We start from the raw sequence: 19032 nt of genomic DNA on the forward strand, positions 1-19032 counted from the left end.
CATTGAAGCATGGAGTAAAATATAGGAACAGTTGATTCTGCGACATGAGTGTGACTTCACTAAGAAAACACTGTCTGAGTTTGTCATGGTGTCCCCGTCAAATTCGTATGTTGAAGCCCTAACTTCCAACATAATGGTATTTGGAGGTAGGACCTTTGGAAGGTAATTAGGGTCATATTATGCTATGTGGGTGAAACCATCATGATATTGGTGGCCTTAAGAAAGAGAGATCTCTCTCCGTGTGCACTCACCGAGGGAAGGCCATGTGAAGACATAGTAGGCGTGGCCATCTGTAAGACAGGAAGAGAGCCTTCAGCAGAACTGGACCATGCCAGCACCGTGATATCAGACAGTCTGCCTCCAGACCTGAAAGCAGCAGCCCAGTATACGATATTTGCTATAGCAGCTAGAGCTGAGATAGAGTTGTACTTGATTAGTACAGAAGAGTTTTCTCCTGGACTATGCCCTGGGTATCTTCCCTTTGACCCCGTAGATGTGACCTCCACTCTTCTCTGTCTTGCTTCCTAGTCCAAAAAGCAAACCTGTAGGGCTACCTCAACAGGTCTCCCATGCGCTCTCCCTTTCTGTTGTTGAGCCCTGGATGGAGATATGAGGGAGAGCCAAGAGTGCAGTTGTGGTATTTATTTCACAGGCTTCCCTCTGGATGCCTGGCTCTTGATTAAAGGCCCACTGTTCTCCTCGAGGAGGCGGGTCCCTACCATTCTCTCCTTCTGGCTTCTACTTCCTGCTCCCATTGTCTGTTGTCCCTGTCTCTTTGGGTCTAGGGGTGGTAACCCTCCCAGCCCATCCCTCGCCCCAGGGAACTGCATTATTTCTTTTGGTTTATCTATACCCTGCCCAAAGATTGGCAAAATTATTCCTTTATAAATCCTACTCCAAGATCCCTAACTTGAGTTACCATCTGTTGGCTGCTGAGACCCTGAGTGATGCAGACTGTACTTTGTGTGAGGCCATATCTGACTGCCTCACTCAAGTGTTAGCTATTTTTAATATTGCATTGTGACAATATTTTGAAGTGTAAATATTTTTTCCAATATGCCTATTGTCACTTTATTATTCCCAATTAAAGCAGGTAGGCTGCTGATTTTACTGCCTCATCAGGTTTCCTACAGCCACCATCAGAGAAAAAACTGAAATAGACTCCAAGGACCTAAGGCTTAGAACACATCTCATGAGTCAGACTAGATAAAGTTAAGGAGGAAGATATATGGGGTTTCAGTTGGAGTGTCCTTTAGAAGGGGCATTGCACTTTTCCCCTCTGCTCAGCACCAGGAGGGGTAAGCCTTGGTAGGAGAGGGTGGACAGGGCCTCCACAGAGAACCTGCAGCCTCCATGCACAGACAGGGTGGGGTTCAGGGAGATGACAGGACCCCAGACGTGTCAGAGACTGTCTCACTGTTTTACAATGAGTGAGAAGTAGCAGAATGCATCCTTGAGTGGCCAAGAAGGGCATGGAAATAGCAAGAAGATTTCCCAGGACTGCATGATCGATGGCCAGAGCTGGGTGAAGACAGCACAATGATCAGGAATGCAGGCATGGTAACTGTCACTGAACAGCCTCGCTTCCAGCACCTTGATGCTTTGTGAGTGATTCAGAACTCAGACACAGCCCTAAGGACATGGTAAAAGGGAGGTGGACTTAAGAATTGATTGACAGTAGGTTTCTACTTTCCATAAAAATGGAGCTCAAAATAGAAAATTAATTTTAGTTATTATAAAATAGGTTTTCTTGCATGCCCAAGATCATGGGCACTGAGTCATATTTGCTACATGTGTTAGTATTACCGATGAAGTGAGTAGGTTCACTGTCCTCCAGGCAGAGGTAACAGTATGTTCTCAGGACAAGAAATCTGGGAGGTGGGCGTGGAGTTGAAGGGAGGAGGTAGATGAGGGCAGAGCTGCATTAGGGGATCACATTAAGAATAGCAACTATTTGCCTCTGTGTGGGAGGCCATCTGCTAGTCACTGTAAATTCATTATTGCATTTAATGCTCCCAACAATTCTCACTTTAAAGAGGCATGTGGAAGCCAAAGGATTTGAGTAAGTGCCTCAGTCACATGGGTGGTGAGTGGGTGGTGGAAGCAGGCTGCAGGCCCGGAGGGTACAATTCTAAGACCCAAGCTCTCGTCCCCTGCCCAAACCTACCTTCTCAGGCAAGGACATGCACTCACGCCTGGACTTGGATTTTATTAAGTAGATAAAGGAGAAACGATTTACAAATTTGGTGCTACGATGAAATTTTTGCTTTAAAGAGAATATTCTGTTAACAGTTGAGGGAAAAACAGTGCAGTTGCAGGCCTGGAGACAGGAACACCAATTGAGAGGTGTTTTGATGGTCCGGTGGGAGTGCCAGGTTATGAAAGGTCAGGAAGGAAGGAGTGGCAGAGGGAACAGACAGTGCAAGGCATCCCAGGTGACTGCTGGGCTGAACTGGGGCTAGAAGTAGAGATGAAAGCTATTCTTAACTTTTTGGCATGTGTAATTGCAGGGATGCCAACTTTGTACTAGTTTGTTAATAATGATTACTGTAAGAAAATGTGCAACTCCATTGTATCAACAGTGATAAAGGAGACAGGAATTGCCTCCCTTGGCTTCATGGGAGATGTGACCTTTGAGCTGGGACTTGGAGAATGGGTAGAATTGGGACTTCCAGTGATGAGAGAAGGGCAAGGAAGAAAACAAGAGAAATACCAGGAACAGGGAGACAGATTTGGTCAAAGATTTATTCCCTAGGCAGTTTAGGGTACCTTTATTCAAACCTACTTTGCACCACATGTACATATTTATCCATACTTTGCTGGTACTCCTTTACATATAAATTAAGATAAGGTTTATCAAAGAAACACTGCATATTAAAAATGTATTCATGGACAACAGGGTGGGGGTTGACTGTGGGAGCAGGGTGTGGGCAGGGCAGGGGAGAGCAACGGGGGAAATTTGGACAACTATAACGGAACAACAACAAAAAATAAATAAGTAAAATATAAAAGAAAAAATCTATTGGAAAAACTGGGAAAGGGCCTTTGTGGCTCTGCTGGTCGATGTGCCAGTTGTTAGTTTTCATTTATTTCATCCTTGTGACTATGAAGTTCCAATGCGCACCTAAAGCCATAGTGCGACCAGGCTGCTTCGTTGCACTATGGGAGAAAGCTAGCAATTACAATATATACCTTTGATGCTTTTGGATATTTCCAGATCCAGGAGGGTATTGCTGGATACATTTACGTGCTGGCTTGCTGATTCTATTTGTTTCTATAATACCCACAATGTAATAGGTCCCACACTGACCGCTCAGTACGACTCAAACACTGTATTTCTAACTTTATGTACATTTTTTCTGACCCTTCCAATATCCATTAATCTAGGTATTATTCACATCTACAGAGGAGAAAAATGAAGCTTAGAGAGATCTTTACTTGTTAGTAGGCAATAGAGTTGGAATTCAACCCCAATTCTTCCAAATCAAAATTCTGGTCTTTTTCTCTATATTACATTGTATGTATGTCAGCAAGCTACTGCATACATTCACTGTGCTGACATAAAGATCAAATTGTCACAAAAAATGTGAATCTGAAATTATTTCATGATTCTATATTTTCTGGCTTCGAAAAAGAGCATTCTGTGAAAGAATGAACCACAGTATTCCTTTCAGAGTTCCCTTTCCCAAGGCAAGAGACTATGTATATGGTAATACAGGGGGAAAAATCCCTAAAAAATGGAAAGATATAGCATCACAGAAGAAATGCCCTCGATTTCCCTAGGTCTGATCTTAACTGTTCCAGTAAATGGATTTATCTCCAAGCTTTCATTATGAATTTTTGCTATATTGCATAAAAAAGCTGTGTTTCTTCTTATTTATTTTAGGTTTCCAAAAGTAGAATATTTGGTTCTTTTTGGGATTGATAGAAATTCCATAGCATTCACGATGAACATTCTCCAAGGAGCAAGTAAACCAAAAATACATGCTTTTAGCAGATTTTGAACCTTCATTTTGTCTTAACCTACAGATTTCTTAATCCAACCAAACAGTTCTGAATTCTAGGCTCTATTTTTGAGTTTTAACTCTCATCTGGAAATCATTTGTTCTAAACTATAAAGAAATCTATTTCAAACATAATTCAGGTTCAGTGTATAATTTAAGGTCTAGCTTGCAAGTTTGTTAAATCTTGACTATTGAATTGTGCTCCTTCCAAAAAACTAGGTATAGATTGAATACTCTGTCACAAAAAGGCTGCAGCAATGCCATCACGTGGCATTGACAAAAGGGAGCTAATTCATTATATTTTTGATGACTTTTTCCCACGACCTTGGTGACATTACTTGTGTGACAGGGACTGCTTGAGGCATATTATTGGGTTGCAACATTAAATTTTGGGGCTTACCTCAAGGAGGGGACAGAGAGGAGTGGGCAAGAGCTGTTATCGAGAGACAAGGGTTTCAGTGAGGTGAGCTGAGGTCTTACCTGGAGCCAAAGGAGCAAGAAGCCTTTTATCTAAATTCCTTTTCCATTCACATTTAAAAAATGTATACTTATCAAATGATTTTATATATATACACATATATACAAACATACATATATATGTATATACCTCATGTGGTATTGTTTCATTTCATTTGGGGTCACTTTGCTTAAAATGTTAAGGCTATTTAAAAAAATAAAGCACAACAGAACAGCAACTTGACATTTATTTTACAGAATATCCATAACATTCCTGTTACACAATTTATCTGAAGTTTGATGTTCCCCAGATTCTGACTGATATTCTCCTGCAACCATTTTGTAATAAATATGACTTGCATCATTATGTAAACAACAATAATAAAAAAGATGAGCAGACACATGCACATACCTGCTGTGTGATGTGCCTGTACTGAAACTCCTGAACAGACTGTGAGTCAGAGGCAGCATGAAAATAGAAAGAGGCCTTCAGAATACAAGACTTGGGTGGACGGGGGTAGCAAAGTCAGGAGAAAATTACTAAAGTATCTTTATAAAACTATTGGAATAGTTCAATTAAATAGGCAAATTCCTGATATTTAGGGACAAGTCCTCCTTTGTATTTAAAAGTCCACATGTTAAAATGTGAGCATGTGGTATGTTTAAACTCAACAGGAAAGTTCTGCAAAGTTGGTAATCTGCTTTGGAAAACAATGAAGTTGAAGAAACCCCTCTCTGTGCCACTTCAGCCTTTTTTGGTATCACCTTTTCAAAATCCCTGTGCAAATTTGTGTAATGTGCCTGATACTAGGAGTATGTTAATTGTTTGTATGGTACACAAGTATTGAAGTGTGTATCTCCTAGTAAACATCAACTGAAATTGTTTTATTTCTTGTGCAATGATGAGAAAAGGTTTTATACTATCTAAAATATGTCTTTCCAATATAATGTGGAATGAGAGTAATCAATAAAAAGGGATTTTAAAGATCAAGTTGCAGTTTTGGTGTTAAAAAGATTGGCAATAGCAACTATTTCTTAATAATGAACCCAGTTTATCTTTTAAAAAATGACAAGTAGAGGCTATTACTGAGCAAAGGGACTTCAGCAAATTTTCTTCTTTAAAATTTGCTGCTGTGACAAAGTAGTTTTTCTATGCAGAAAAAAAAATTACTCAGGTGGAATTAATGTCAAGCCTGTGGGATAGGCATATTGATTAGGGTTGGAATTAGAGTGTGGTCCTAATAATGGATTCATTTGAATTAAAAGCTCCAATTTGACAAGTAAAGGCAAAGGAAGGGTCAGATGAACATTTGGAGAATGGAGAATAGGCATAGGGTCCAAAGAGGAAATCTGTAGACCTCAAGGTGGATAAAAAGATGGTCAGAGATTAAAAAAAAAAGAAGAAGGGTGTATGTTTTACTTCCTTTGCTTCCCCTTTCTTTTTTCTATTTTTCCATTTCTTGAGTCAGTTAATATTCTTTTCACTGACTCTGCTGTGGTGGCCTGAGAGGCTGGTAGAATCCGCCTGCCTGAAACTATTGATGCATAATACATTATATGGAATAATATTCTCACTGTCCTCTGAGCCTTGAGTTTCATTATCACTGGAATACTTTGATAGCATTAAGGTACTTGATAGACATTGAAAAACTCTATGCACGCTGCATATGGTTGTATATATCTGTGTATGTACAGAGGTAGCTAAGTTCCCAGCTGCTAACAAAAGCACAGTACTATAAAATCAAGCTATATATTTTTCTGTTTACATGTTATGTCTGGCTTCACTTATCCTCCACCTATCAGCCAAACTAAATATATACAATTATATATAAGCCAACTCACAAATATCTCTCTCCCTTTATTCATAAAAGTGAGGGTTTGTATTCTTCATTCTGCAGCGACCTTTTTCTGCTGAATGTATGGCATTTTTATACTAATGGCAGCACAAACCCCTGTTCGTGAGAAGGTGCTTACCTTCGCCTTTGTAGTCGATTGGGAAATATCAAAATGTTAGAAAAGAGACCTTTGCAATGAATGGAATTGTATAAAAATAACATGAGAAAAATTCAGAGATTGTTATAAGTAGGAATAATGCAAAGTTAGCAATACAAAATCAGTAAATCAGGGTAAATTAAAGAGAAAATAATTTAAATGAGCAAAAATTGGGTCATCAAAATTGTGTAATGTTTCATTATGGTGAATAAAAATAAGCTTTTTCATCACATACATCATGAATTCATTAAAGGAACATGCTTTAAATAGTTTGATCATGCTGATGGCTTTGTGTTTATCTACCTACTCTTTTGCATGTTGCTTTAAAATATTCTGCATATGTTTTCGTGATGATTGGCTTTGGTGTAGGCTGCAGTTACAGTTAAGAATTAAAATGAGAGAAATTTCATCAAAGGACAGAACTCTGTCTTTGATCCATGGTAAACTAATAACTTTATTTGTCACAGGATTGTTACCAGAAATCAAGACCCAGTTTCAAGGGTCTGGAGCTTAAATTCTAGGACCTCAGTGACTAAGCAAAATAAGTAGTTTAAATTAAAAAGAGAAATTAACAAATATCAATACTGAATGAACCCTCTTATCCATTTCTTCTGTTTTACCCCATTTTATTGTGTTTTCATAATTTTGTTGATGTCTCTTATTCAGGGTTAGGGATGTTTGAGTTGGAGAGTAATGAAGTAAAGAATTAAAATTTGCTTTTGGATTTTATAACCAAAGAATTTTAGAGGACTTTATGGGTGCTCAATATAGGTATTTTCTTCTGTACTTTTATTCAAAGTGGCTAGGCATCAAATAGTTTAATTAGGGTTACTAACCAAATGGTGGTGGAACAAGAATTTATTTTATGGTATTACGTGATTCTGAACACATATTTAAAAAATTCTAACTAGTATGATCCTTGAACCTACTCTCTGTTAAGACTCTGCCATTCCCTATGAAATTGAGGACTTTAGTTTTGTTTTACCGAATCCTTAGTAGGAATCAAAATGTTGATGATATAATTTTTATAGAAACTTATTTATAAAAATGGATTTATTTCTTAAAATTGATTCTAAACTCATAATCTCTATGAATATTTCAGGCCCAGACTCTAGATACTTAATATCACCAACATCGGAGCGTATCCACAACAGATGGGCTCCGAGTTCCCTCAGAGGTGAGTCCTGATGTGAAATCGTAGTGTTTCTCCAATGTTGATGTGCATTGGGAGTCAACAGAAACCTTGTTGAAATGCAGATTTGGACTCATTTGGTCTGGGGCGGGGCCTGTACTTCTTCACTCCTGACAAGTTCCTGGGTGATGCTGATGCTGTAAGTCTGAGTGTCACACTTCACACACTGGAGGAATAAGGGCATAATAGTTCATCCTAACGGAGAGAAGCAGATGATTAACCCAGTACTCACTCATAACTGGTTTTAGAATATTCTTTTGTACTTCTCTTATTACGAGTTTATATTATACTTAAAAAAAATTAGTGCACTCAAATTAAAACATTATAAGGAACAACTACAATACAAAGCTTTGGGGAACGCTTGAAAGTGGCAATCATTCCCTACTGTGATATTCCTGATCACTGTGATTTTTTTGAGAGGCAATACAATCCATTAATATGCTTTTTCTTGACAACATGGAGTTGTTTTATTTTTGTCTTAGAAGCTCGTCTGGTTTCCTTGTCAGTTACATTTAATTTCTGTCTTAGGGAAGGAGGGTTCTGCATTGTTTGTACTTTATATGTTTTCTTATTGAAGTAATGTTAAAGATAGATGAATTCCCATGGCAGCATATAAAAGTGATTTTGTCCATGTGATATTGGACTATGTCAAATAGATTGCAGGCCCTGAGAGAAGGGACTTCTGTAGAAGACGATCAGGAGGAGGAGAAAAAAGAAGAAAATGTGAGGTTGCTGCTCTCCTGGGTGCAGAGCCAAACTTTGATGAAATTTTGAACTTGCAAAGTATGCCTTTGGCACTGAGTCATTTTCAAATATTCATCTGTCATTCCATTTTAGCCCTTTTCCTATGATCCCCAATGTTCCATGTATTCAAATGACCTAAACCCTTATCAAAATGGTGATGCACAGGGTCCCGTGTAGGAGGCAGATTGTTCTCTGCGCACCTCTCCGGGGACATTTCCAGGAACTGAGCAACATGCATCAGAACTGCCTGGTAAAACTTGTTTGAATGCAAATTTCTGTAGCTTTCTCAAATTACTGATTTAGAATCTCTGCGGGGGATGGGGACCAAAAACGTTGCATTTCTCCCAAATTCTAGAAGTCGATGTTACATACACTAAGATGTAAGGACCACTAGCCTACATCTGGCATGCTGTATAGGTCCGCTTTGCTGCGCATAAGTGTTTTGATGCACCTGCACCAAATTAAAAGTCTAATTTCTCTAACAGCTTGATGAGGAACAGATCTATAATATTTTCAAAGATATTTGGATTTTGGAAGAGGATTATTCTTAAGTAAAAAGCAATTCTGGCAGAATTTTAGGACTTGCGACAAAGAGAAGGAATTTCTGATACAAGTATATTTAGGAAGAAAAGAATTTGGGGTAGGTGGAACCACATGGAGAAGATATTTTTAACTGAGATTTTACTCTGGAGTAAAATCTTCAAAGATGTTTCTGAAAAGAAACATGCCCACCCAATCAATTATGCCCCATCAAGTACAGTTATCTTTGCAGTGATAAGGCAGGCTGTGGAGGTAAGAGAGATATGGGAGCAGATGTAGCCATTTTTGTGTGTTGGTGATTTCTAAATCATGTGTTGTATGGTTTCCTATTTTCTAGGTTATTAAATCAGGGTGGGGGGAGGAGTAGCAACTCCCTAGTTTCACAAATATCTGAGTTTCTCCCATGGAACCAGTCAATAAAATTTTTGATGATATTAACAGCATAATAACAAACAGTTATATGGCTAACAACAAAGTCTTAAGTTTCTTTGTTTCTTTCTTCCTGGGGAAGACTATTTGCTGGTATGAATTCAGATTTATTATGTAAAATATGCTCACAGTTAATTGAAGGGGATTATGGTTAGAACTTTAGAGAGAGGACAGTCTGAGGCTGAACTGAAAAATCACAGACCTTAAAAGTTTAACTTTGATTCTGGCTAGGGCACCTCACAAACATTCTTCATTTAGTCTTTTTTCAGTTCCTCCTCCCACTCTTCATCTGTAAAATGGTGAAGTAGTAATGACTGTGCAGCAGTGTTCTCTGGGAGTAATCAATGTTTTTCCCAAGATGAAAAATAGTTTGTATGTAGAATGAACAGTATTACTTTAATTTTAACCACATGCTGTGCATAAAATAGGTCATTAGGCAAAAGTTATTTTTTTAATCTCATAGGAAAAATAAGATAAGATGCAGTAAAAATGCACTATTTTACAGACCCAGGGAGATTAGAAGTTGACTGCTACAGTAAAACACCTCAAGCCTGAAACACCTGCATGAGGTTGAAGAGTTTGTGTTTATGAGGACAGATCTTGGTAGTCTTGGGGAGGGAGGTGAGGACTGGCAAGATCAGTGATGGTAGACTCCTTAGAACTCCTCCATGAAGTGACTCTAGAAGGGGAAGAAATGACTGTTGAGGTAAAAGAGCCCCATCCCTTCCCAAATCCTTATTAAGCTTATAAGGGTCCCTGAGTTTTCCAGCTTATTTGACAGTACGTTGCAGCTTAGCTCTGACACGAGGCTCATAGTTCCTGGAGGGAAGGGTTTGATGCTTCCTTTAACCTTCTAGACCTAATACGCAAGATTCTTTAAAATCTAAAGTGATAAATTAATGAAAAATGTAAGAAAGGCAATATTTGTTTCAACATCTCCTTGAAATAACCCAGTGGTTCTTGGGCAAACTAGAGGATTGGATTTAGGGGAGGAGGCTTAAAAGACAAGTTAATGTTTTTACTAGCTGTATGCTGTACAATACATGTGAATAAGTTAAACTGAACTAAAATTAAGATTTAAAAATATAGTTTCTCAGACATTCTGTCATATTTCAAGAGCTTGATAGCCACATGTGGCTAATGGCTACTGTATCAAATGTAAGATGTAGAATATGTCTATCATTGCCGAAAGTTCTATTGGCCAGCTCTGGACTGGATTTTATGGACCAAATGACCCATAATGAACAGTCTCTTTGCACCCTGAATAGGCCTCAAGTCCGACCTGCCCCCGTACTTCCTTCTCTTTTTAAGATAATGTTACCACTTATAACAGATTCCTCACTCATCACTTATCTTTTTATTACCTCGAATGAGGCAATCCCATCTTCCTTGATGGGATAGAAGAGTTGGGATTTGTATTGCTACACAGATGTCAGGTTCTTTCTTTTACTGGTGCATTATAATGTAATTACTATATTTTGCCAGGTATAATGTGCACTTATTTGCCCAAGTTTTTGAGGGGAAAAGGATGCAGATTATACATACCATGGGTATAATAATGAGTACAATAATCCCAAGTATAATATGCACAAAAACGTGGGTACACATTATATAGGCAAAATATGGCGCCTGTGTTCCAAATTTTAGGAATCTCTGTGATCAGCAGTAAGGATGTTCATTTGAAATGGGGGTCCCAAACACTAGACTGCTGGTAGTAATAGGTGCTCCTGTAATAAATCTATCAGTCATGAAGGCAGGGAAGCAAGCTAATACTGAACAATGATTATGTGTAACAATACATGGGCACAGTGGAGACAAAAGACAAGACTTGAACTTGTTCTAAATGTCTTCATAAGAGTCTGAGAATCTAACAATAGCCAGGGGTGGGGCGGGGGCAGTGGGAAGAGGGGATTACAGGAACTACTATAAAGGACACATGGACAAAACCAAGGGGGAGGGTGGAGGTGGGGGATGGAGGTGGGTTCAGCTGGGGTGGGGTGGAGGGATGGGGAGAAAAGGCATACAACTGTAATTGAATAACAATAAAAATTTTAAAAAAAGAGTCTGAGACGAAGTTACCTGTAGTAGGAAAAAACCCCAGGGAACTGGATTACACATAAACTTAAATGTGTGCTCCAGCGCTTTTACTTTGGGAAAGGAAAGAGCATTTGCCCAAAGCTTCAGGACTCCTCTCTGGTGTAATTGATGGCAACCACTTGAAGGGGACCAGGTGGAAATTGAAGGTATATGTGCCAGAAAGTCTGAGCTTAGGTGGAAGGCAGAGGTAAAGGGTGAGTGACAGCAGATATTTTTTTTGAGAAACACAGAACTTCTTTCTTGAGGCAGTTGGTTACAGCACCAGGATACTAGACCTGCTGTGTAGCATGAGATGTTTTTCTATTTTTCTGTTTATAGAAACACTGGAAGGCAGTTTTCCCACTGACCAGAACTATTTGCCCATGTTCCTTAGGCTTCTAAATGATTGGAAAAACAAGCAATTAACTAACTTTCCAACTTCAGGACAATAAGAGGAAATCAATGGCATTCAATTGGAGAATAAGAGGTTTCCAAAATCATATAGTTCTCTGTTTTGTTGGAAAATAGATGCCTGTATAGAACTACCACCATCTGGCAAATATGAAGAAAACTCAAAACAATGTGGAGGTGATGAAAACATTTGGTAACAAAAAGGAATTATAAATAATCCTGACATAATAAAAATACCTATTTTATTGTAGTATCAGTGTAAACTTTTGAACCCAATCAAACTTTATAAGGTGTTATATATATGACAATGTAGAAAAGAGATGTCATGAAATAATAAAGATAACAAATGTGTGGGTCAAGAGATAGGAAGTAATATATAGGTTATTAAGTACAACCTAAATATAAATATGAATGTTATAAAATGTATATAACTTAATTATAAAACTTAACTATAAATGTTATAAAATTTATTTAAGTGGAAATAAAATTTTTACCTGTTGAAGACAAAATAAAGAGTAGGACTGACATGGCAGAAGGTCAAGAATTACATAAAAGTTTAAGTTAAGATGTTGCCTAATAAACAACTTAACCTACATCTACAAGAACTAGAGGAACAACAGCAAACAAAGTCCAGAGCAAGTAGAAGGAAGGAAATAATCAAGATCAGAGCAGAATTACATGATGTAAAGACCAACAGAACAATTCAAAGGATCAATAAATCTAGGAGCTGGTAATTTGAAAAGATACACAAAATTGACAAACCTTTAACCAGACTCATCAGGAAAAAAGAGAGAGGACCCAAATAAATAAAATTGGAAATGAAAGAGAAGTTACAACTGATGCCACAGAAATACAAAGGATGGTAAGAAATTACTATGAACAACCATATGCCAAGAAATTAGACAATATGGACAAAATAGACAAATTTCTAGAAACATGCAATGTTCTAAAACTGAATCAGGAAGAAGTAGAAAACCTGAATAGATCAATAATAACTAATGAAATTGAATCAGTAACCAAAAAAACTGTCACACAAAAGCCCTAGACTGGATGGCTTCACAGGTGAATTTTACCAAACATTCAAGGAAGAACTAACTCCTTTCCTTCTCAAACTATTCCAAAAAGTTCAAGAAGAGGGAAAACTTCCAAACTCTTTTTATGAGGCCAGTGTCATTCTAATTCCAAAACCAGGTACAGACACAACAAAGAAAGAAAACTACAGGCCAATATCTTTGATGAACATAGATGCTAAAATCCTCAACAAAATATTGGCAATCTGGGTTCAGCAATATATTAAAAAGATCATACACCATGACCATGTGGGATTCATCCCAGGGATACAAGGATGGTACAATATTTGCAATAATAAATATAATACACTACATAAATAAAATGGACAAAAATCACATGATCATATCAATAGATGCTGAAAAAGCATTTGATAAACTCCAGCACCCATTTATGATAAAAACACTCAGCAAAGTGGGACTAGAGGAATCATAACTCAACATAATAAAAACCATATATGAGAAACCTACAGCCAAGATCATACTCGACAGGCAAAAACTAAAAGTTTTCTCCTTAAGATCAGGAGCAAGACAATGGTGCCTCCTTTCACCTCTTTTATTCAACATATACTGCAAGTTCTAGCCACAGTGATCAGAAAGAAAAAGAAAGAAATAGCATCCAAATTGGAAAGGAGGAAGTAAAATTGTTATTATTTGCAGAAAATATGATAGTGTATATAGAAAAGTTTTTAGTCTCTATCAAAAAAACCCTCAACCTAATAAGTGAATTTGGCAAAATAGTGGGATACAAAGTCAATATTCAGTAATCAATGGCATTTTTGCATACCAACAATAAAATATCAGAAAGAGAAACTAGGAAAAAATCCCATTTACTATAGCAACAAGAAAAAATAAAGTACCTAAGAATAAATTTAATCAAGGAGGTAAAAGACCTGTACTAGGAAAACTACAGAAACACTGAAGAAATAAATTAAAGAAGATACAAATAAATGGAAACATATACAGTGTTCACAGACTGGGAGGATTAACATCACTAAAATGTCCATACTACCCAAAGCAATTCATACATTCAATGCAATTCCTATTAAAATACCAATGACATATTTTGCAGACCAAGAACAAATATTTCAAAAATTTATATGGAAACAAAAAAGACCCCAAATAACCTCAGCAATCTTGAGAAAGAAGAACAAAATTGGAGGGATCACAATACCTGATATCAAACTATATTACAAGGCCACTGTAATGAAAACAGTCTGGTACTGGCAAAAGCACAGACATATAAGTCAATGAAACAGAATAGAAAACCCAGAAATAAAGCCAAGTCTCAATGATCAATTAACATTTGACAAAGGGGGCATGAGTATACAATGGAGTAAAAATAGCCTCTTCAATAAATGGTAAACTGGACTTGGCACACGTGAAACAAAATGAAACTAGACCACCAACTTATACCATACACCAGAATAAACTCAAATGGATGAGAAACTTAAAAAAAAAGTCATGACACCATAAAAGTTCTAGAGGAAAACATAGGTAGGAAAACTTCAGATATCCCACATAGCAATACTTTTGATGATGTATCTCCCAGGGCAAGAGAAATAAAGGAGAGAATAAACAAATGGGACTACATGAAATTAAAAAGCTTCTGCCCTTCTCCATGGATAGGACTGGAGAATATTATACTAAGTGAAATAAGCCAGTTAGTGAAAGACAAATACCATATGATCCCACCTATAAGAGGAATCTAATGAACAAAATAGAACCACAGACATGAAAAAAAGGAACAGACTGACAGTGGCCAGGGGGGAGAAAGGAGGGGATTATGGTGGAAAGAAGGGGAAGGGACTAGTCAAAGAATGTGTATGAATGACCCATGGACTTGGACAACAATGTAGGAATTGACTGTGGGAGAGGTCAGTGGGATGGATGGAGGAGAGCAAAAGGGGAAAATTGGGACAACTGTAATAGATTAACAATAAAAAAATGATTAATGTGAATAAAAAGATGTTGCCTAGAATTCAGAGGAAAGGAAAAAGAGCTGAAAATAATGAAAAGATGATTAATATAAAAGACTAACAGCAAAATATAAAAAATTCCTTTTGGAAGAAGAATAATCAGAACAAATGACCTAGAAGACATATGCAAAATTTTATAAGGCGAAATATTGAAACTGAAGAATAAACTTATTCTGTAAACTCAAATGGCTCACAAGTTGTCAAATTTAACTAAAAGGAGTGGAACATAAATACATTCTAATATAAGTATGGGCATTTAACAGTGAAAAAAATGTAAAAGCTCTAGAATGTAGAAAAAAATAAGTACAATGAAAGAAAAAAAACACCTGGGTGTCAAACTTTTCCAGACTTTAAAAAGAAAACAATAGGGCAACATCTATAGTAGGAGTTCCCAACATATTAGCAACATGGCAAAAAGAGGAAATAAAATGTTGCATGTTAAATTCTCAGGGCTGTTTGCAGCCAGGTGATTAGTATGGAGTTCCAGCTGCCAAGGTGTTTGTTTGCTCGGTTACCTTCAGGCTGAGGGGATTCCTACCCTTGTTGACATTCCTAAACCCTTTCTTGATACACCAGGTTGAAAGGTCTGTTATAAGGGATTTTAAGGAAAAAGGTTAGGATTTAAGAATTCTTTATCCAGTCAAGTTCCCATTTATATTATGAAAAGAAATGGGAAAGACTAAAAAGCTAGCATTTATTCTATTCTGATAATAAATAACTAATGAACACATTAAAATCATACTCATATGAGTGATGTACAAGTAAATAAATATTTTAACAAAGAATTTTGTCAGTGGTTCTAAGAAAAAACTGATGGAAAATTACAAAATTATAAAATTAAAGAATTACAAAATCATTACAAAATAGTTTAGAATGATAATCAAGGTTTAAATACAGATTATAACAAAAATGAAAGCATGGAAAGTAGAGGTAGAATTTTAAAAGGTTTGGTAATTTTCTCATTCCACATAGAAGTCAGGATCTGCTCTTAAATTATTGATATTCATAATTGGGGACACTGAAGTTCATTACTTTAAAAATGCAAACTCAACACATTTAAAAACAAGATGTTTACATTTAAAATTACAAAGGAAAAATTAAAATATAATGTAAAGAAAGAACAATAAATAGAAAGCACAAGACTAAATTAGAGAAGACCAGATATATTAATCATGAAAATTAAGTACTTGGAAATTTTCTATTAATAGGCAACTCTTACACTGTGGGAAAATATCAAAACACAGAGGTTGATATACAAGATCCAAGATGGTGGAGAAGCAAGAGGAAGCTACACTAACTTGCTCCCAGGACCAATCTGGTACAACTAAATTGTAGAGAAATCCAGAATAACCAACCAAACGCTAGCTGGAGAGAAGCCTTACTTACAACCAGGGACAGGCAGAAGAAGACACTTCAGCACAACATGACTAGGAAGGAGTGCGGAGGAGGTGCAAGAGGGCTGGCTGGGCTCCCACGCGTAGCGGCTGAGGTTCAAGAGGGATATTTTAGTGGCTGGGGGTTCCTCCTGAGAAGTATGGGGTCTAAACCCCAAGCTAGGCTCCCCAGCCTACAGCACCAGAGCCAGAAAGGAACCCAGATAACCTTCAGCTGTGAAAAGCAGCAGGATTTCTCTCTGCCAGGGAGAGAGAGCTGGGGCGCACAGAGCTTCTTGAAGGGCCAAATCACAATTTCATTTGCAGCCACTTAGCCTGGGCGCCAGCAAAGGGAGGACAGAGTGGACTAGAGATGTTTGAGGAGAGTCGGGGGGTGGGGTGGGGGTTGGTGGCTTTGAGGAGAGAAGGAACAACCACCAGGATCCCTGTGCTGAGTCATTCCCCATACGACAAGAACCAGTACTCTCAGGCAGTAACCTCGATTTAATTGTATCAGACTGGTCCTGAGGAGAGTTAGTGTAGCATCCTCACACTTCTCCACCATCTTCGATCCTGTAATGTGAACACCCAGAGGAAGTATTCTGCCCCACCCTGGGGTGCTTAAGACAGGATGCCAATTACAGTTTGATTAAATTAATAACAGATTAAATTAATAAACCAGGTTCTAGGAAAATAATAAAATTTAGGAATTAATACAAATAAAGGAAAGAATTAATGGAATAATCCTGAGTCATAAAAATAAAAGCTGATTCTTTGACAAGGACAATAAAATAGATTCACTGTCAAGTCCGATCTAGCTAAATATAAAATATATCTGCAAATGAGAAATTGGAGAAGCTTTATTTATCACTTTTGAAGTGATTAAAACTATAAAATGCACAAATTGTGTGGCAAGAAATAGAAAAATAAAAAATGGATGTTTTGCTAGGAACTATATATAAGCACTTGAAAAATATAATGTATAAATCAACAATAGAAGTACTAGGAGACAATAATGCAACCATTTTTTAAAATGACAGGGATAAAAGTTCATACAGAAATACAAATCCTAAATGTCTTAACCAATGACTAGCGAGTTTAACCTCATAAAAAGCTTAAAACTTGTACTACAAAAAAGAGATATCATCAATAAAGTAAATTTAAAAATATGAAGAGGAGAAAATGTTGGCAATGCATCAACAGATGATACATTGTATAAATATAAAGAGCTACTATGTATTAAAAGGAAAAAATAAATAGATAAAATAGATAATGGCTACGAACAAGCTATTTATTATCATAGATATAAAATAATTGGTAAACATTATTACACTTGTAAATGTAAATTGAAACACAAAGGCACATTTTCTTCTGTAAGACTGATAAAATTTCAAGTAGTTGCTAAGAACTATGTTTGGCCAGGTTGTGAGCAAATACTTTTGATAGCATAAAAACTGGCGAAGGCCTTGAAATTGGAAGTGATTTACATGAAGATATTACTGGATTTTGTCTGTGCATGTATTCATAATTATACACGTGTCTATAGTTTAGGTCTCGCGTAACGACTTGATGGAAATTGGAGTGGAAGGATGCATGCGGTGTTTTCCTCTGAGAAAAGGAGTGGGAACTGGGGTGGTGGTAGATGAGGCTTTCCTCTTATGCTTGGTGTACTGGGTGTTTTTCCGATTTTTTAAAAAAGGAGAAATACAATGTATTACTTATATAAATAAAAATATAACTTTGCAAAAGAATGCATAGAGGAGATTTGTATTCTAAGGCCACAGAGAAATCATCACAGGGATAACCCGATGGGTATTTGGTTATGAAACAGGTAGCTGTGGAATATTCTATATTGATTAAACTAAATTGGTTAGCACAGCAACAAAAATTTTAGAGCTGTCTCACTATGACTTGAAAGAGCCTGAGGGCTGTGGAGCATTTTCCCAAGTCATTAAAAGTCTTTCTACATTTAATTTGAAATTACCACCTAATATTAGGTGATATTTTCCTGTCATTTAATTTTAAGTTGTTTTCTTTTTTTAAAAAATAATTTATCTTTTAAAATACTCCAGCCGTGAAGGGTTGTTTTTGTGAGTATGTTTGTTTTCTTAGCTATTTATTTTTTAGGTTGGAGAAGTATAGCCTATAAACATATTTATACCTCTTGATACATATTACCCAATAGCTTTCTAGCAAGACTGTGACAATTTTCTATTTCATCAGTAGCATAGCACAGTGCTTATTTCATTCTTAATTATGAGACAAGCAAAAATAGCAACAAGAATATCTTTAATTTGCATTATCTTCTATAGATTTTTATTTTTTAACATTTGTTTGAATTCATTTGAATTTCCCTAAAATTAGTAGCCTTTTCTTGTATAAGCTTAATGCCATTAGCATTATTAACACCAGTACACTAATACTAACATTACACTAATACATTTAACACTATTTCTTTGAGGTACTGGATATTCTTTGCACCTCACATTTGTTCTCCATCCTGCTCTGCCTGGTGGGAAATTTTACCCCCAGAAGTGGCATCGTTAAGCTAGCCTCCTTATCCTCTGGCCCCCATTTGTGGAGGACTGTGTGTCTGGAGGACTCAAGTGTGTATTCCCCTGGTCCCTCCTGCTGGGCTCCCTGCCTGGCTGTGCTTCTTTACCTGCAGTGATGGCTCTCTCAAGGTGGAATTTTGTCTTACAGTTATATGTCTGGGATTCTGGTGTCCACTCCTTCCCTGTGTCCTTTTTAACTTAATGTTGCTCATTG

The 19032-nt window shown here is 37.0% G+C and overlaps 1 pseudogene; it reads left to right on the plus strand.

Annotated features, from left to right (window-relative positions):
- The first annotated feature begins 201 nt into the window (after positions 1–201).
- Positions 202–19032, plus strand: part of LOC112322902 (6-phosphogluconate dehydrogenase, decarboxylating pseudogene) — a 46218-nt pseudogene continuing 27387 nt past the window's right edge.

This window comes from Desmodus rotundus, chromosome 10 (genome assembly GCF_022682495.2).
Source record: "Desmodus rotundus isolate HL8 chromosome 10, HLdesRot8A.1, whole genome shotgun sequence".
Taxonomy (NCBI): domain Eukaryota; kingdom Metazoa; phylum Chordata; class Mammalia; order Chiroptera; family Phyllostomidae; genus Desmodus; species Desmodus rotundus.